Source organism: Mixophyes fleayi, chromosome 2 (genome assembly GCF_038048845.1).
Source record: "Mixophyes fleayi isolate aMixFle1 chromosome 2, aMixFle1.hap1, whole genome shotgun sequence".
Classification (NCBI taxonomy): Eukaryota; Metazoa; Chordata; class Amphibia; order Anura; family Limnodynastidae; genus Mixophyes; species Mixophyes fleayi.
In genome coordinates, this window is record NC_134403.1 from 118,185,473 (window position 1) to 118,207,492 (window position 22,020).

Consider the following 22,020-nt stretch of genomic DNA (forward strand, 5'->3'; position numbering starts at 1 on the left):
AATTTGTCTGAGGAATCCAGGATAGTGGAGGAGTTATCTAGCCTTAGCAACTTGGATGCAGGACTCCGAACGCTACTGAGGATATTGATGGGGATGGTGTTGTGGGTGTAGATTGCAGGTGACGGGATCTAGCTGACAGAAGGGACCTAGCTGATGATGGACTGCTTGTTGTTATTTTTTTAGCAAAACGTTAAAATTTTCCCAACAGCTTGCCATCAACTCGCTTCAAATGGCATAACATGGATGAGGTTCCTAGATGGTTATGGTCCCTACCTCGAGTGACTGTGGCTTTACAAACACTAAAACTGGCTAGACAACTGTAGTCAGTATTTGGGTAAAAATAATTCCACACATAAGAGGGGGATTTTTTGGTTTTATATCCAGGCATGACAATGAGCCCCCTTCTTATCACGTGCAAGAACTGCTTCCACCAGTGCAGGACTTACACAAACAACATCATCCTTATCAACATCCTCATTGGCGCCCTTGTCGCTACACAAATATCCCCCTCATCCTTGTAATTCCAAAGTGGCATCCTCAATTTGTGTATCACCGGTTACACTTGGGCTGTTCATGCACACATCTGCAGAATTGCTGTAATGGGCCTCCTTTATGGGTACACTATCAATGGTCAGGATTACACATTGCTCTCGTGAATAGACTCTCCTAAGGGGTTTGTGTCATTTCTGAATCTGAACATACATTTTCCTCTAATGCCTTACTGTTTTCTTCTAGCTCGGCTTTTACATGTAAAAGTATTTGGACACAACTTTTGGAGTCCGAATGACAAGGTCTTGCTTGGTCACGACTGACCTTACAAGAAGATGCCTCAGTGACAGTTGCAGAACTAGCACTCATAGAGAAAGGCGAAGGCCTCATTCTTTCCTTGCCACTGCATGTGTAGAATGGCATGTTGGCAATTTTATTTTTTTCTGCAGATAACTTTGCCTGGATTACAGGTCTTTATTTCTTGACCAAGATGAAAGGTGATTTTTTACATATTTGCTTCCCTGATTTAAAAACACTATGCAATTTAACATAGGCTTTAACGCCTAATCCCTCTAACGTAGAGGGATTACTATCATCATGACTAGTGCCAGGAGCTGCTTGGTGCTCCTGCTCTTCTGTGTACTGCTGTGAATCCATTTTGATAACACTGTACAATTTGACTGCAGATTTAGAAGACCAAGCCTGCCAGCCCTGGTATTTCAATTCCAGAAATGACAATTAGCAATAAAGCAATGGAGCTCTGCTCTTTGTGTATTACCTATATAACACAGTACAATGTGACTGCAGATTTACACCAGGACTGTCAGCGCTATTATTTGTATTTTAGCAATGACAATTAACAATGGAGTAATGGAGCTCTCCTCTTTGTGTGTTACCTTTATAACACCATAAAATTGGACTGAAAGTTCAGAAGACCAAGCCTGCCAGCCCTGGTATTTCTATTTCAGCAATGACAATTAGCAATGGAGCAATGGAGTTCTCCTGAATGTCACTGGAGACTTTGAAGAACATTGCTACCCCTCCTCCTTCTTTTCTACTTATGACGCTGCCCATCTGCACTAGAGACTGCCAAGAACTGTGCTATCCCTTCTGTGTCCCTCTGTAAAAATGGCGCTGGATCGCTGTGGAGGCTGGTACTTATAGGATCCAAAAACTAGCAAGATCTAATGACTTCAGGATGACGTTTTGCCTCGTTTTCAATTCTGAGAGCGCGTGAAAGTACCGAGCCGGCTCGGCTCAGTTTTTGGATGTGCTGAGTTTAGGTGTGTTTGGCTCTCGGGGAACCGAACACGAACATCTCTAGTTAAATGTTAGGAATCAGAATTTTTATATGTAGCACTACTGGTCGCACCAAGCTTTGGCAGTTATAATCTGCTTTGGTATGTTGGTACTTGTAGAACTACGAGTGCTGGCATACCCATCACTGCTGGAGCATCACTACAATCATCATAATGCTCTGGTATCCAGTGTCCGCTGGCACCACACATCACAAGTAAACACAGCCCAGGATTAGCTCCCACGTAGCTCATAACCATTTTTCTTTAACACATGCACAATTATTTCTTCTTATGCATATGCAAAGAGACTGGATCCTAACTAGTGTTTGTGCCAATCTGCTGAATATTTGTGAACCATATTTCTTAGCAAGGCAACAATATTTACTAGCTCCGACTGCACAGGAAATTAGATGTGGTTTATGAAACATAGACCCTTGGGATACTTTTATAGCAGATGGTGACATATGGATTCAAAATAATTTTGAGTCTAAGGGGTAAATTTATCAAGCTGCAGGTTTGAAAAAGTGTAGATGCTACCTATAGCAACCAATCAGATTCTAGCTGTCAAGCTGTCATTTGGTATAATGTACTAATAAATTATAACTAGATAAAGCTTGATAAATCTACCGCTAAATGTAAACAAAAAGCTATATTCATTTTTTGCCTTAGTTAATTGCATAAAAAAATTTTTTTTCTTCATTTTAGTCATGTCTATATAAAGAAATCTATATCAACAGGTAACAAAAAGGAATTTACCAACCATAAAAATCTTACAAAGTACAGAACTTCTACATTGCTTCACTAAAAAGGCTGTGAGGACACCTGCTAAATCGGTAATGTACCTCTAAATGCACAGTTTCTTTGAAGCAGACAAGTTACATGGTCCTAGAGAGTTTGTAACAGGACTTTGACACTGGCTTAGAAAAAAAGCAGGCCCAGTCCTGAAGAAGTAATTAGCACTACGCATGAGTAGTTTCACAATGCTAAGGAAGTATTACATACTGATAATAATGGCCTAATTTAGAGCAAATCCAGCTAAAGGGTAAAAATTTACACAGGGACAAACCATGTTGCAATGCACAGGGTGCAAGTCTATCTTTTTCTGCATTCAGAGAAAATACTACCATCTCTTGTATATAGTACACACAAATACTGGACAGGTTTATTTTTATTCTTTGGTTTAGATTTGAGCTAGGACATGACCTCCTTCCAGCTCTAAATCTGTCTGCACATTTTAAATTTGCCCCTCGTAGTGCAATGCAACATAAGTTTGTCAGTCTGCAAATGTAAGTCAAATGTAAGACTTTTAAAACTGTTAAACAAAATGTACAGCATAAAATGTAGAGATGAGCGGTTTGGATTTAGAGAAATCTGACATATCCGAGATTTGGGTTTTAGTAGTAGTGGCTTATTAAAACAAGATATTGCTAAAAAGGTGGGCAGGACTCAGAAGGAGGCAGGTGGTAACTAAAAGAATCTTCCTTCATATCTCTAATAAGAGATTTTCTTCAATTTTGTCAGATAAAGTGGAAATAATAGAATTACATTTTTATTTTTGCTATGGTTTTGGTTTCCATCAATGAACTTACCTTGCAAGAGAGTGGAGAGACCTCGTGGTGAGTAAATAGAACATGATGTGGGCAAACGGAGAGTGTATATTGTTATCCAAACCATATATTTCATTTTGTTGTCACTGCTATTGTCTTTCATATTAAAATTCTGCCTCATCTTCCTCATCAAACATCTTTTAAATCTATCTCCTCTACACCCCTGTTTAACTAATTACAATTGTTTTACAGATTCTAATAACAAATGCAGTAGTAATTTAAAACATGTAGAAAATTTAAGAAAGCCACGGATATGGAGTTTTGTTAAATTTTCTTTATTTACACCTGCAACATTGCACAAATTCAGTGGTTTAGACCCAAATTCAACAAACCAAAGCTTGGTGTAAGCTGTCAAAATTTCAATCAACTTATTGCAGAAACCATTGCATGTGTAATATTGTTTTTATCTGACCTTGTATTAAAATGTGTGTGTGTGTGTGTGTGTGTTATGTGTCCAGATCAGCAGGGACAGCTTACCTAAGCAGAATCTTAGGTAATATATCATGTTAAAAATATTATGTGACAACTGTACAACATGTCAACTAGCTATATAGAAAATCACCAAACTTCCCAGATTATCTTATTCACAAAATACACAATATATTGGTTCCCCAAAAGGCTATATGATATGAAATAAAATGTATTTTCTCATTAGTATCATTGTAATTTAACAATTCCACTTTGCTTCCACTCTGTAAACTATGGTCACAGTACCCAATATACACCGTTTATTTATCTATACACAGTCTCTTTATCTGTAATTACACCTTTTTCAGTGCAGGATTCAGCAACCGACCAATCACATCTTCTGTTTTGAATGAAAAATGGAATTTTCATGCATTTGGCTGATTAGAAAATCAGCTAATAAAGGAAACTCAGTTCATAGGCTAACATGTTTGCATTTTAAAATGACATTTGAAATCACCATGAACATGACCATCAAATAAGTTTAGAGAGAGAGAGAGAGAGAGATAGAGCGAGAGAGAAAGACAGCTAAACAAAAAATACCTAAAGGCAAAACGATGGGGCACCTAATATATATATGTATATATATATATATATATATATATATATATATTTATATATATACACACACATATATATATGTATATATATATAAATGATAAACATACTTTGTGTTTAACTAGACAATATGTTAAGTACATTTTGGTAGAATATTTTATTATATTTTAACAGGTGACAGAATTTCAAGAAGCAACTAAAAGTTAAGATCAGCGACCACCACCATCATCATTCCACTGGGACTGGTCCCACCACCTCTTTGGGCCTGTCACTTCTAGAGCAGACCACGTCAGGCTGCATAAACCTGCAAGATGTTGACAGAGTCGGTGTAGTGGATACAGACCAAATATCATCTGTTCAACAGCAAGGCACTGGGTCCTGTAATTATGCTTAATAGAAAATCTATATACATTTACAACCCTGGGCATGTGTCATACTGTCATATTGTACACAGTTATATTGTACCTCAGGGTTTCTTTTTGTTTTAATGATTTGTCTGATTTGACATTTAGGCTAAGGTTATTAATTATCAGCTGATACAAACTATTTATATTTTATCCATTCTGATTGTGCCTTTGAATCCAAACTATGACTTATTTAGAAATAAATAACTGCAAAGAAGTAGCTTGATTACATTGTGGTTTTATTGTAATGATTAAACTGAGTATTAAAATGATTTAGCAATACAGAATACCCACTTATAGAGGAGGAACCTGAAGAGACTCCTGAGAATGTGTCACGAGAGTGGCCAATCTCCTCTGCACCAGCAGGACCTGCATATGCTCAATCTCTGTGCCTCCAGGATTTACTTGAGCAATAGCCTGCAGAAAAGACAGCAACCAAATTAAGAAACAGGGAATGGATGGATCAACAGGTGTCCCTGCTGAAAAACATCTCCAGCACTCTAAAGGAGATGAAGGTCATGCAATGGAAGATTGGCACATCGCTGGTGACCATTCCTAATAGGATGTTTCCACCAGCCCTAGGGAGTAGGTCTGCATGCATCTGGACCTGATGAGCCCAAGTCACAGGGAGCAAAGAACTCAACACTTTCTTCTGCTCCTGCAACTCAGCTCACAAGAGGAGCCAGGTTTGTAAGACATTACAGAATTGGCCTTGGGTGGGGCAAATTATTTAAAAAATAAAAATAATTGAAAATTTATTTTTTTGGGGTGGGCAATTTTTTTTTGTATTATTCATACATATATAATGGATTAAGCAGCGTATATGTTATTCATTGCTAAGATGGGCAATACATATTTGGGTATCTATATGGTGCACATTAAAACCTGTTAGAACATCCACCATGATTAATATATTTTATGTAAATTACATGTTAAAAAAATATTTAGTAAATACATCAAAGACGTTTGCAGGCAGTATTTATTCTATGAATACATAAATGAGCACATTTTAAACAAACATAAAAGGTTTTTACTGTTTAGTATAAGATATGTTAGACTCTTTAGTCACAATTAGACCTATAAATAATTAGCAGATATTGCCTTTGTTAAGATGTAAGATTGTTGTTAAGATGTATTTTAAGGTTACACTTACAACTGAAATATTGTTTGATAACCTCACTGCAAAACCGCTGTCCTTCAGACAGAGGTGAAGGCTCTAGAACTAGATCTTCTTGTTCCTTAAACTCAATGTCAAACTGCTCATTAATCCATGCCTCATGAGTGTGATACTATGAAATAAAGCACATAGAGTAATAAATTCAATTGTGCCTTATGTGTACTCATACTTGTACAAAAATCCTTGTAAAAAGGTATGATTTTTTTTTTAATTACACTTACCCAATAGACACACTTGTTCACCTTTTTGTCTCTGTGATAATCTATGCCATATTGGTGATTGCTACTGCCTCTCTGAAACTTGGAAAATAAGCAGGACTGTAAAATTTCTGTTTTATCTGCATTAAAGGATTCCTCATATAAAGGTAAATTGATAAACATCTTGATGTGTGATAGGATTGTGTGCAGTGGCATTCCTGCCACCACACCTACTGTGTTTTGAAATGTGTAACAACCAACAATTTAGTCAGCTGTGGTATTGCTGTGCGGATGCCATTCATAAGTTCAAGGTCAAGCTAAACAATAGACAGAGTTTCCAAGATGATATCAGGGGGAAACCTGAATCATAGTTTCACAGGAGTGTCAGGCATCCCAAAGAGCCTTACCCATGACCTGTAGAGACATTCCCTGGGCCTTTGTCGTGGTTGCTGCCGACGGTGGTGACATCTGGGTAAGTGCCCTTATAGATCTCTAAACGTAAGAAAAATATTATTACATAAAAGCATAGGCTACGAAATTCAAATTTGTGGTTGATGATGAAAAAAAGACAATTCATGCAACAACACATATGACACAATTGTGAAAGTTTTGCTTTGTAATGACTGGAATTTTTTAACAGTGTAAATATATTTACATTTCTTAATCTTGGAAAAAAATAATTTTTTTTATAGCCAACTAAAAAAGGAGGTGGAAGGAGCGAAAAACCTAGGTGAAAAATGTAGACGCTTGTGCAAATTCAAACACAGAATAATGTTTTTACAGTTGTTTTGTGTAAGCAAAAATCACAGTACAATACACAGAAACAATTCAATCACAGTAGATAGACATTAAAAATGTCAAATAAATCTCAATAAGCAACAGATTAGTTTGCTGCATTGATATTGAAAGTGAAATATGCGGTAGATATCAGTTTTGCTTTGATTTAAAAAAACAGTTACCTATATAGACCAGCTGGAATGTATTCCTTCACCTAGAAATACTTAGCTAAGTAAATATGTTTTTTCATGTGGCCGCAACAATCATTCAATCAGAAGTGAATAGCTAGTTTTGCCGACCGTAATCATCATCATCATCAGTGTGTATATGCATCTCTGTGTCGGTCTGCATCTGTCTGTGATTGCATGAACACACTCTTATTGTACTCAGCCTATGTTAGACTGTGCCTTCCCTCCCCTGTCTCGCCTAGTCAGTCATAAGGAGACACAAGTGCCAGGTGCATACAGGTCTACATATGTGTGCACTAGGTTTCGTGAGCAGGCGCAGTACAAATTTGTATATTTTATTTTGCACAAACAGGCCTATAGACACCACTATAGGACTAGTCTAAAGTTAAATTGAAGATTTTATCCAAGACTTTACCAGGAATATTATTAAACTGTATCATATTACTACATGTTTAAATAATAGCAAAAGTCCATTTTTTATTATATATTTTTAGAAAAAAAATGCATTTGAACCTTGAACTAAATTGCATAAGGTCATTTACTATAATTAAATAAAATGGATTTCATTTAGCTCCACTATTACATTGGCTTAATTATTTAAGGAATGACAAAGAAACTGAGAATACATGATGCATAGAAACGAACATGTGCATGCTCAGTGTGACCCTCTTTTACTAGGTGGGTGAGCGACACCATACAACTAGATGAACATCCCATTGACTTCTATTGGCACTCACCACATTTTAACCAATGTGTCTGATTAATTGTGCTGTCAATGGAAACTGCTGTTCTTTCCTGGCCTGTGAGACAGTCACAGCAATAGCTTGTATATTGCAGATTTACTCTGCTGCGCACAGTAAGTGACTAACTGTCAACTCAACGATGGCCATTTTTAGAAGTAAAAGTGACTTAAATAGATAAAATCAAGTATGCTGTATTAATCTTTAAATGCATAATCTTTGGTTATGTGTAATACATACATTTTCTTCTTTCTTTATAGTGACTCATAGGCTGCTAATTATTACATTTTATACTTCATTTAACATTTAACCTTGCACACTTTTGCAGTATATAACTTCTAACCTTACTTAAATGAACTATCATTCTATATTTTTTTAGTTATACGAATGTTAACTTACTATACTGTTTTACATGTGGCAAATAATAATAATAATAATAATAATAATAATAATAATAATAATAAATAATAATAATAAGTAATAATACTTTAAATGATTATATATAATTTTCCGTAAAAAATTAAATAAAAAATTGAATAAATATGCTTATAAGTCCAATATAAAAATTGCAACACATCTTCTGTGCCTATATATTATATTATCCAACAGTAGGGTTCCTTGCTATTACAAATTAACCATACATTTTGACTTAATGTTTGCAAGATTTGAACTTTAGGTGCTTGCACCAAGACGTACATGTAAAGTGCATGCTGTAAAATTTACGTGGTTTTAAGTTTAATCAGAGCTGCATGTAACTTAAGATATGTGCAACTCAGTGGGATGTGTTAAAATGTGTATGCATGATGATACATTTAAAGTGCATCAACATATTTGTTACGTGTACCTTGATGGCACTGTTTACTAGAGGTGTCAATTTGCTGATCCTGACTAGTGTTTTATGTATAGAAAAAAATCAGCCAATAAATAAATTGTTAAAAAAAACCAGGGCCCTCTTCATAAAGTAATCAAAGCACCAGCGCTTATAGCCTGCGCTAGTTACCATTACTATGGGGGAACAAACATACTGTAACCAGCACCAGGCTATGACTAGTATGGGCTGGTCACACTATTACAGGGAAACCTGCAGTGTTGTGTCCCCCGTTATAGTGAGACACAGCTCCAGCCAGTTCAGCACTGTAACCCCATGTTGTTTGTCCCATGCGCTAATGGCAACCAGTCCAGGCCTTGAGTGCAAGTGCTCAGTTTCTGGGGGAGGGAGAAACACTTTATTTGTTTAATTATTGCTTTTACACCGTAGATGATTATCAGCATGGATCTTTGCACCACAGATTGAACTCATAGACGACTACAGTTAAGACATGTTTATGAAATTACAACACAGTTTGGTGTGGATGCATTTGCAAATACGCCTGTATGTCCTGTATTCTACACAAAACTAATGAATTACGTCCAACTCTACATGAGACCCTAAATCTTTAAAGTGATTGTCACTTTTTGTCTTTTAAATGTGAACTATAAAGTAAGCACATCATATTATTAGACAGCAAGCATGCTTATAATAGCTACTATCACTGTGAACTCATTATTATGATCACACCAACTTGAATCACTGAACTTAATTTATACACCGAGCCAGCACGAGTGAAAGGAGATAATATAAAGTGTTTGAGGGACAGTTAGGAAGGTGTATATTAAAATTACTATTATTGTGGTTCTATTCAGTTCTGCTATAAATTATTAATTAATTTTTCTTGCTCTAAACTTATATAAATATATGTTTTAACATGTGTCTTTTATTTCAACTTTTAAATTAAATTGGCAGTCAATAATATATTTTGAAGGTCAACTGATTCTCCTTTAAAAAACTTGGAGTTTGTTATTAAGTTAGGGGGTTTAGTTAGTATTAGTATGTTACATTGTTAAATTACCACACTAAAAACTGATCTACCATCATTCAGTAACAATTTACCGAAAGACAGTTACATATAGGTAATATATAGGGTACATAAGATATGACATGGCCAAACTGCCATTTATTTCACAGTTTAGCTTTTTTTTCAGTTGTTAGGATTTTTTTTATTTTTTTATTTTGCAGATGATAATATTCTAATATCTACCTTTATAAAATTGTTATTTTCACACAAAAAAAATTGTGTGCATTGTCACATCGGAGGCTGTTTTCATTTTGGTTACTATAAAATAGACAATAGGTAAACTGATAGTGTTTTTTTTGTATGTGTATTAAAGAACACAATATTTTAAATAATCCCCAAGGCATGAAACAAGATCAAGTCACACCTCTTTGTCTACTTATTCATCAATGTTCAAATTATACAATGTCAATCAAATATACAACTCTGAAGCTATTGTTGATATTATATTTTTTATTCACGCTAACATTTAGTTAATTAATCACATATGACATCACAAACTAAAATTATATTGTCTCAAGTATATTTACACAGACAGAAACAGCGTAGCATTGCATGTTTATCAATTACTATTCCCTATATCTTAATAAAGCAATGCAAAGTAAATTAAATTAACTTATACAAATATATTTGATAATTAATTTGCAAACTTTAAACCATTGTAGTTATTGATTAAAATAAACATGTAGTGGTTGAATACAGACATCAATGTAATGGTTGTTTAGTATCAAAAATACAAATACCACTAAATTGTATATTCTTATTTGTATGCTGAAGCAATGAGAAATACTCAAAGTGAGTATTAATGGTGATACTGGATAGTTGGATAATATTTTAGTTCCTGTTTATTTTAGTTCCCACTGTGGAAAGCCAATATTTGGTCAATCTCAGGGACCATTTGACATCAATTATAAAGTGCTCAAGCCAGGGAAATGAAAATCCAAACTAATTTATCATACAACTATGATAAAACCATGAAAGGTTAGCTTAGCCCTGCTGGAAGAACCTTCCCTTCCCGTAGCATCATTGCCCTTAGAGGAAGCCCTGTCTGCTGCTCAAGAATACATATCCAAAATGTTTGCATAAGGAACAGAAATAAAATGAAACTAGTCAGCCCTCATTAATACATAACTAAAATATATTATATTTAACAACACATGTTTAATATAACATTATTAAAAACACATAAATAAAAATGTCAATTATTATAATTTGTATAATGAAAATGTATCTAATATCAATGTACAATATTTTATATCTTTTGGATCTGTAGGTGTCCTTTTTTCCAACATCATATTTTATTGAACTCAAAATAAACAAATGAAGAACATTAAATAGCAACATATAATTAATATGTACGCCCACAAAGCTTCAGTACTCCAGAGTGGCCTTCAAGATAACAAAAGTAAGTAGATACATAGCAAGATTATATATCAACAAGTTAACCCATACATGATACTCATGCATTCTAGTCAAATCAAGCTACTTAAGGTGTTAAAAAGGTTCTTGTCATGCATTTGGGGCTAGGCCAGGCCTCTTCAGGGGAAGAGCGTTACTTCCCGACGTAAGCGCCCTTTTTTAACGTGGTTTTGTCCACATGTCACCACCTCATCATTCTTCTCCATCACCTCATCCTTCATCTTCATTGCTACATCCTTAATCTCCATCGTCTTACTGTTCTAAAACCTCTCGATACACAACGTTTCTGCTAAACACCTTATCGCTGTGCTCAATCAGTCTTCCTTGAAGGGCAGTATTCATAACCTGCACTTTCACATCACTGCTTCTCCGTACTCGTGAAAATGCGACATACAATTGTCCATGACCAAACACAGGCTCTGGTAAATAAATACCCACACGGTCAAGAGTTTGAGCCCTCAACTCGTAAATTTAGCCTTTACTACCCCTCCCACGGGGGGAAGGGGGGATGATGGAAGTTAACTGACTTCACTATTATAATTTTTTTGTCAAATAATGTCAGTATACTAAATTTCAAGTCAATTGAATGAGCCCTTTCTGAGAAAATAGTTTTTCCACACACACACACACACTAACACACGCCGCTAGGCATATATATATTAGATAGGAGGGTCTTCCATTAAAATTCTAATCCCATACCATTTAGGAAATTGAAAAACATTGATGGATTTGATGTGTAATACTAGGTGAGAGTTTTACCTGTCTCTGCTTATAAATAGAGGCTTCCATCCAGCCCATTTTAAACACATAGGCCATATTATGTTTAATTAGTGCTAAAGAAAGAGGTTGGGGATGTAACCAAAATTGTAAAATACACTTTTTTGCCACTGCTGAAATATTAAGGAGCAATTTCTTACAATCTTTGGCAAATTAAATTTTTTATGCGAGAAATCCCATAAACAGTAAAATAATGAGGCATTAGGTTGGTGACATTTTGTAGTTAGAAGCAGTATTAATACCTACATTATAAGACATGGAAGGTGACAGATAACCCCTATAAAAACGTTTAAAGAACACATACACGCGGTTTAGATTAGAATTAAAAAATGTGTGTTTCTTGAATAGAAGAAAAATTTAGATGTGGAAAGTGTACCAACTATTGAGACATTCCCATTTGTCTGTTAATAGTATAATATATTGTATATCTTGTGTAGTCCTCATTATAATAATTGAATACATTTAATAGTGGAATTACAAACTTGTATATCTTGAAAAACTTCCCAATGTTGAGGAGAAAGAATGAAAGGGTCAATAACTAAATTAAAACTAATGGGGATAAGGGTCAGCCTTGTCTAGTACCCCCAGACATGTGTACCAGATCTTCTTATTTGTTACTACTAATAAGCTCTTTACAGGGATTGGCATTATGATATTGTATAAACTGTGAAAAAGGGGATCAAATGCACAAATTTTAAAGATCCAGCATAGAAAAGACCATGAAAGTTTATCAGATGCCTTCTCTGCGTTAAACGTAAAGCAATGTTCTGTGTATTTTTAATAGCAGAAGATGAAATCACAGCAGCAAGAGACGTTCATATGCCCTTAAATGCATGTCTGCCATGGGTAAAACCCAACTGATGCTCTGTCAGCAATGAGGGCATAATGGATTGCAATCTATTAGCCATAATTTTGCCAAAAGTTTAAAGTCACAGTTGAGCAGCATGTTTGGCCTATAAGAAGAAACAAGCTACCATTCTTATCTGGCTTTGGTAATAAGATGTATATGCTTGATTAAAATTAGACACTGAGATTTGTTGTCTATGGATTCTTTGAAAAGGTCAGTGAGAACAGGCATAATGTCCATTTTTAAAATGTTATAATAATCTCTGCTAAGTCCACAGAGACTGAACTGACTAAGATAGTCGAGGATTGATCACTACTAAATCTAAAGCCATTAATAAAACTGCAGCAACAGCTGTTTACTTGTATATACTCTACGCTGCCCAAGAACTGTATCTCTCATTTACACTTAATACCTGCTCCTGTTACAGGATTTATTTGTAATTGCACCAACTTTGTGGAGTTCCTTCCATCATACAAGACTTTACCCTATACTGCAACCTTCAAGCTCACCTCTACAGGCAGGCTTATCAAATTCCCAAAGCACCTTTTTAACCTAACTAGGCTAACCAATTACCACTACTCTACACAGCATACACAAACTTACATTCATTATCCTACTATATAAACAACCCTCTCATCCCAAAACAACACTGCTTTGTGACTAAATCATATAGCCCCACTAATCGCTTTTTCCCATTGCAATCTGGCTAGACCAATATGCACTATATGGCAGCTAGCCTCATTTATGAAACTCCTTTTTTCTTACAGATTGTAACCTTGTATGATATATCTTTGCCTGTTTGTTAATACCCAGTCTTTATTTTTAACTGTGTTTGCTCCAAATTGGAAGACTTTGTCACTTATGATGTTGCTATATAAATAAATATTAATAAATAAAATAATAAATTATTGTGAGAATACAACAAAACAATAGCATATTTTGGAGCAAAAAAGCAATGTCATCTAAATTGCACACATTAGATTTTTGGTTTTGTAAAAATCTGGCAAAATGTGAAATGTTACAAATGTATGCTAGATGCACTAAAGCAGGGGTGTCCAACCTTTTAGCTTCCCTGGGCCACATTGGAAGACGGCGAGTTGGTTTGGGCCGCACATAAGATACACTAACAATAACGATAGCTGATCATCCAAAAAAAACATAGAAAACACATATATATATATATATATATATATATATATATATATATATATATAAAGAGAGAGATATAGATATCACTTTTTTTTCAAATCCCCCTATACTTACCTTTAAATCGCCCTGTTCAAAAAATCCTCTCTAGTTATTATACTATAATCACTTTTTGTATTGTTTCGATGCAATATCAATAAAGTGCATTTAAGCAGGCATTGTATATCAGGGTGCCCTCACCAGGCCTGGTTCCTGACATATACATCACTGTGACCCCAAATTGTGACCTGTTTTGCTAATTACACCACTATGTTAGTTAAAGGATAACAAATTATAATGGGCCAAAGAGAATAATATATAATGCCCCATTTGTATTTCAAGTAGAAGTATGTAGCAGGGAGATAAGGTCCATGATGCTCCAGGACCAGGTGACTTTTATTCACTGGTCAGCGTCCCTTGAAATAATAAAAAAAAATCCCCCTTAACCCACCTTTTAATCGGCTTGTTCTCCTGTCCTCTTCTCTTCTTTTCTCCAATTCTGTGCTGCTGATTGTTCTTCTCGTGCGGGTGAATCCTCTGTGCTGCGCTCCGCAATGGATGTTGGGCGTGATCACATCACGCCCGACATTCACTGCGAGCACCGCACGGAGGAGGAGACAAGGGAGGGAGCCGGAGTACCAGCTGACATGGTAAGTATTTTCTTTTCTTTTTTTTGCAGGATTTTTTTTTTTCCATTAACAGTGCTGCCTCCTTGCCACAACCAAAACTCCTTCTGGGCCACATTTACAGGTGTGCTGGGCGTGTTGGACAACACTGCACTAAAGCAACTTTACAAGTTACTTAATTTTAAAACTCCTAATTTCAATATTCATGAGTCTGGATGAAATATTGTTGATTATTGCTATCATAACAGACAGTGATGTGAACAACCTGTCCATATATTTTATAAAGGTTATTACTAATAGGGTATTTATTAAGTGTTTTATTCGTCTACATATTTTGATTCATAAACTAATTTAATACTTTGACACTTTATATAAATAAAGCAGCACAGTACATATTAATGTAAGTATCTGTAATTTTGTTATGTTATATTAAATTAATTACTGAAGGTTTTATTTGATATGGTATTTAATCCACATTTTTTTTTTATAATAAATAAAACTGAGAATTTGCAACATCAACACCATGGGGTAAAAAAATAAGGACTCTCATAACATTTAGTATGCATTTCTGGCAAGACACCCTAAGCATACTTGAGAACCTTTACATAGTTAATTTGGGAGATCCCGGGCAGGGGGCATGGTTGGAGGGGGGGAAGCAGCGGGGGACGGTGAATCGCGTCATTTTGGCCCCACCCTCATGACAAAAACGTAATTTTCTCTCAGGGGCGGGGCCAAAATGACGCGATTCACCACAAATTGCGTCATTATGGCAAATAAATTCCAGTATGCGGAGTCTCCCAGACATTCCGGGAGAGTTGGCAACTATGACCTTAAGTAATTCAGAGTTTATAATTGTTATAGCCCACAATCTCATTTGCCTGCAACATATTGCTATAGTAAATTTCAGACCACTTGCCAATCCAAATGTAACTAAACACTATTTGCCATTTTTTTTGTTAGAGGGAAAGTAATAAATCTGTACATAGCAAAGTATGAGGAGTTTCTTAGCACTTGTATATATGGAGAATACTGTAATCTGTAAAATTAAAATGACACATTTCCTGTAATTTACCACAAGACCACTATTAAAGTTCCCATCTTAATAACAATTGACTGAAACTCAACCCCAAAACAAAACAGCAGACACATTAGGAATCCATGTCACATGACGTGCTGAAAGCCAAACAGAGCAGACACATAACATTTTGATCAAGACTAGGATTTGTGCTAAAGTTTCAGAAATTAGGATATAAAGGAAACCTAAGACAGACCTATCTTATACATAAAATAGATTGCACGCACAGAATCAAATGCATTGCAAATATGAAACCAGAAGCACTGTATTTTACAATGATGATTAATTATAGTGGTGGAACTACCTCCATTGCGTGTGGTGGAAGTAAGGGTGGCCTGACAATGTATATATTATTTTTTACCTACATAATTCACATACATTGTGCTAATGGCACATATTTTATTTATTGTTTTGCTTAGCTATTCAATGAAAAATTTAAAAGTGTGTAAAGTCTTTTTATAATATCCTTACTAACATATCTGAACTGAAGACACAAGGGAAAATAAAAACTCAGGTTGTGTTCATAACTAAGTTGCACCTCTCTAAAGGGTTAAAACTCAGACAAGGGATGGGAGTAGCTCACTGGTAATGTAACTGGGGGAGGGCCAAGGGTCATATTATCATCATCTATTTATTTATATAGCGCCACTAATTCCGCAGCGCTGTACAGAGAACTCATTCACATCAGTCCCTGCCCCATTGGAGCTTACAATCTATATCCCCCAACATACACACACAGACCAAGAGAGACTAAGGTCAATTTAATAGCAGCCAATTAAATTACCAGTATGTTATTGGAGTGTGGGAGGAAACCGGAGTACCTGAAGGAAACCCACACAAACACGGGGAGAGCAAACAAACTCCACACAGAATCAGGAATCGAACTCATGGCCCCAGTGCTGTTAGGCAGAAGTGTTAACCACTAAGCCACCGTGCTGCCCACGTACTTGAAAAAAAGTACCCTCACTGTTCTGGATGGATCTTTGGTAAATGGTGCTGGTTTTGCGAATGTTTTTTCTATTTTTTTGTGATTTTTCTTTCTATTTTCCTGATGGTTGCTTGCCTGGTATGGCTTTCATATTCTTTGGAGGTCCTGGATAGTTTCTGTTTTCTCCACTATCACACACTTTTTTGGTAACATAAACTCCTTTTTTTCCACACAATTATGTCTGGTGTCAATTATTCTATGGTAAATGTTAAGAGGGTAAGAGAGGTTATGTAACATAGGAACATAAACCGTTAAGCATTTCAAACAATTTTCACACTCATCAACAAATTGGTACCAGAATATTTCAGGGAGGAATGGCAGCAGGATTGAAGGATAGAAGACTAGAGGGATGGAATACATAAAAATCTAGAAACAGGCAGATGTCAAAGGAAAGGCACAGCACTTATCCTCCCAACTTATCCTGCAGACTAAGAGACAGAACACCATCAGCCAGTGAATTTTATAATGTGGCATCTAGAGCGGAAAAGGACGTGGCAACAGCAGAGATATTGTTTGGAACTACCCTCCATTCCTGAAGAGAAAATCTCTTGGAAAGGATCATATTGTGAATACTTCTGCCCGGAAACATCGTGGAGAACTGCACATTATGAAAAACAGGGAAAGAGCAGGGTAAGAATTTTACATTGAAACATATTTTTTCACGAAAGAGTATAAACATATTTTCCACTGTCCACTTTGCGTGTCTGCAGGATCTATTATCATCAATATAAAAGTGTTCCAATGTGCTGAATTATTCCCTTTTTTTCTTTTTTGACTATTGTTTTTTAGCTGCAGGTTCACTCATAGCGGAGACGCGGTAGTGTTTTCTTCTTTATCCTTTTATCCACAATCGGAATGTGCCTGGCCTGAAAATTAAATTAGAAAAGCTAGCAATGCCAAACTAGCCTGTGCAGCAAACAAATAACCAGGTGGAAGATGTACTTTGTTTATTATTGTCCTGCAAAAATGCCTAGGTTAACACACCAGAAGATAATGTACTTGCTCTGAAACCTAAGTTCCCGCAAGTAAACTGAAACAACCAGGGCCGGACTGGGACTAAAAATCAGCCCTGGCATTTCAAGCATACAGGCCCACCTCTGTTGATCAGCAGGACAAAACTGTGTGCCGCTGCGCAGCAGCGGCGCCGCCAAGGGCGTGGCCACATTGTGTTGGGGGCGTGGTCAACATGGGGCATTGATACATACATTATAAGAAAATATTACATTTATCAGGCCCTCCCTATCATATCACACCCCACCCCAGAAACACATTACAACACCCCCAGCCCACTGCACTTATCTATGCTTCTGATGCTGCTGACATCCAGCAGGGTGGTGGGAACTTCCTGTAGAGTGAGCAGGGAAGCACTTAGTCTCACAAGATTAATAAATCTCATGAGACTTAGAGCTCCTCGGCTTGCTCTGCAGGCTGTGTCCTATCCAGGGACTGGGAGTAGCTATCCGCTCCCTCCTGCTAACCAGAGCTGGATTAAGGCTCTGGGGGCCCTAGGCACTTAAGACAGGGGGACTCCTATGATGTAATATGGTTATTAGACACATTTTCAACAAATACACAGGCAATACTGTGAGCAATACTATTAGGTGCACACAGTTCTGTCTTCACAAGCAGTACATTGTGAAGCAGTACATACCTCCCAACTGTCCTTGTAGTCAGACCAAATCCTGACTAAGCGGGACAGTCACCCACCAAATTCAGGACAGTTGGCAGAATGTCCTGGTCTCTCTTACCTGTCTTGTCATTGCCTCCACTTGTGGCCGCTGGTGTCTTCAGTTGCTGCTTGTCTGGATCCTGGAATGTTGGGGGCCCTATTTGAAAAAAAAATGGTTACATGAAATTTAGAAAACTCCAACCAGCAGCGGTGTTAAATCAATATAACACCCACGTTTTAAAATTAGGCCTCACTCCAGCCCCAACATTAAAATGATAGTATTCACATTTGAGAAATACATCTATTTCCCTCCAACTAGCCCTGACATTAAATAGTATATACAGTTAATAAATAGACCTATTTTCCTACAACAAGCCCCAACATTAAATTAATAGTATTCCCATTTAATAAATTAACCGCTTTCCCTCCCTCCAAACAACCCCAGCAAGAAATTAAATAGCATTTATATTTAATAAAAATAAACATTTCCCACAACCATCTCAGGCATTAAATAATTCATAATTTCATTTAATAAATATACCTAATTTTCCCCAAACAGCCCCACATTCACTTAATAGCATACATTAGTCATATACTGTCCCCCATACACATTATAGTCATATACTGTCCCCCACACACATTAGTCATATACTGTCCCCCCACACACATTAGTCATATACTGTCCCCCACACACATTACAGTTATATACTGTCCCCCCACACACATTATAGTCATATACTGTCCCCACACACATTATAGTCATATATTGTCCCCCACACAGATTAGCCATTTTTTATTTTCCACCTCCTACAGCCATTGCCCCCATACAGACATTTTCACTCCTAAGTCCCCCTGCAGCCATTGTCACACACCCCCCCTTCCCCCTGCAGCCATTGTCACACTCCCCCCTTCTCCCTGCAGCCATTGTCACACACCCCCCCTTCCCCCTGCAGCCATTGTCACACACCCCCTCTTCCCCCTGCAGCCATTGTCACCCCATCCCCCTGCAGACATTGTCACACACACCCCCTTCCCCCCTGCAGCCATTGTCACACACTCCCCCTTCCCCCTGCAGACATTGTCACACCCCTCCCGTTCCCCCTGCAGCCATTGTCACACACACCCTTCCCCCTGCGGCCATTGTCACACAACCCCCCTTCCCCCTGCAGCCATTGTCACACTCCCCCTTCCCCCTGCAGCCATTGTCACACCCCCCTTCCCCCTGCAGCCATTGTCACACACCCCCCTTTCCCCCTGCAGCCATTGTCACACAACCCCCCCTTCCCCCTGCAGCCATTGTCACACACCCCCCCTTCCCCCTGCAGCCATTGTCACACCCCCCCTTCCCCCTGCAGCCATTGTCACACACCCCCCTTCTCCCTGCAGCCATTGTCACACACCCCCCCTTCCCCCTGCAGCCATTGTCACACTCCCCCTTCCCCCTGCAGCCATTGTCACACTCCCCCTTCCCCCTGCAGCCATTGTCACACACCCCCTCTTCCCCCTGCAGCCATTGTCACACACCCCCTCTTCCCCATGCAGCCATTGTCACACTCCCCCTTCCCCCTGCAGCCATTGTCAATCACTTCCTCCGTGTATTTTTACTCATTCCCCTCCCTTGCAGTACCTGTCATTATCCCCCGGACACACCAACTCACCTCAACAACCCCGCGCGCTCAACAGACTGACGGCTCCTAGGCAGCTGCGTGACGTCATGACGTCACATCGCGCAGCCGCGCGGAAGTTAAAAAAAAAAAAAAAAAGAAGAAAAAGCTGCGGGACATGAAGCGCAGGGACCGGACCGGCCCATACAGCCATCGGCCCTTCTGGCAAATGCCAGAAGTGCCAGATGGCCAGTCCGGCCCTGGAAACAACTCGAACAGGACTACTTTAGCAATCTATCTGGAACTAAACCAATCCCCGGCAAAAGTGCAGCACACCAATCACCTGCAAAATAGACAGTAAACCCTACAAGCCCAGCAGCATCAGTGAAAAATTGTAGGTTCCTGCTGGAAACTGGGAACTAAGGTCGTTAAGGCACCCCATTCCCTTTAAAGGATAGAGCGGGGGGCTCCCCCGTACAGTTCTGCCCTTTTTGTTGGCAGAACTGTACGCCTTAATGAAATATCAAGTGGGTATGGGGGAGCAGGTAGAGCTAGACTATGTTCCCCAACCCCCTGTCATTGGCAAATCTACCGTCCACCAGTGATACTCTATGTGTGGCAGGATAGCCTCCATGCTGCATGGTAGTCAGCCCGGGATTTCCCCGCCATCTGAAGAACTCCAGAAGTAACCTCGGAACATCATGCATGTTGGACAGGCAGATATCCTTCTACCACAGACTGCTCACTCACCTGAAGACAGAGTGACGGTCATGGAGAGGAGAGACTCGGACGGGTAAGTATTGAGCTGAGAGTGGCGGGGGGGGGGGTGCACCTTACCACAGAGCCCACATATGTGGAGGAACCACTAAGGCTCTCCGTCTGACCTACACAGGCATTAGCACTAAATTAAAAATGGGCACATAGAGGGCAGTGGGGGAAGGGTAGGAGAAAAATTTGAGCAGGGAAAGGCAGAGTGAGAAAAGGAAATGGAGAAAAGTCAAAAGGAAAAAAGGAGAGGAGGCAAAACCAAGGAAATAAAAATAAAAAAGTCATGGAGGAATGGCAGTAGGACTGAAGGATAGAAGACAGAGACTAGAGGGATGGAAAACATAAAAATCTAGAAACAGGCAGATGTCAAAGGAGAGGCACAGCACTTATCCTCCCATCTAATCCTGCAGACCAAGAGACAGAATACCATCAGCCAGTGAAATGTATAATGTGGCATAAGTTACCTCCCACACAACATGGGCGTAACCAAGGCTCACTTTGCCTGATCACTTTAACCTCTTTAGAGAGGAGACAAATAAAGTTACACACACACCTCAGATTTTAACATACCGCTGAATTAATTAATTCTTCAGTTTTAATACTATACTTTATGCCACCAGTTCCCCATAAAACCCTATAGAACTGCAGCTGGTTTTCACCTATAGAAGCCCTTATATCACATAGAGTGCTATGTGCTCACCGGTAGCCAGTTCTTGTGTGCAATAGTATAGGTTTATATTCAGGCTGGGGCACACCAGCAGAATAGACTAGATCCTTGTGCAGAAACTAGGTAACTATCAGGTAATCAAAGAAGGAACCAGTAATATAGAGGCTAAGAATAGTCTAACTAAAAATCAAGGAAGATGGTTAACAGAATTGTCAAGATCACAAATCATGGTTAGAGTGAGTGACAGACAAGCAAAAGTCAGAGCAAGCAGTTTCAAACAATGAACAGACTTCAAAGTGATACAGAGCACAATGCCTAAGCAAACAATCGCTATAACAGATACAAAATCAATGGTTCAAACTACCTTATAAATGAAAAGAGATCAATCCTAGATTCAATCAACCCTCTTAGCACTGAAGTAATTCTGAACATCTGAGAAACACTGAAGTCAGAGGGATGTCATGGCAACCAATATAAACAGTTTAAACCCCCTGAGATGCTATGGAACACCTGAGTCTGCTATTGTTTCTAAGCGAGTCTATGTTGCCAATTCAGACAAATGTTTTGTAAATTAATACAACTCTATAAAATAATACTAATTTC

General features: G+C 38.0%; 1 long non-coding RNA gene across 1 annotated transcript in view; it reads left to right on the top strand.

The window, feature by feature from the left end:
• Positions 1-17,222, top strand: part of LOC142140205 (uncharacterized) — a 70,463-nt gene extending 53,241 nt beyond the window's left edge. Inside the window, exons 2-3 of the long non-coding RNA XR_012688334.1 lie at positions 11,066-11,197; positions 17,137-17,222. This is a non-coding gene — a long non-coding RNA (uncharacterized LOC142140205). The remainder of the gene's footprint in view (positions 1-11,065; positions 11,198-17,136) is intronic.
• The last annotated feature ends 4,798 nt before the right edge of the window (positions 17,223-22,020 follow it).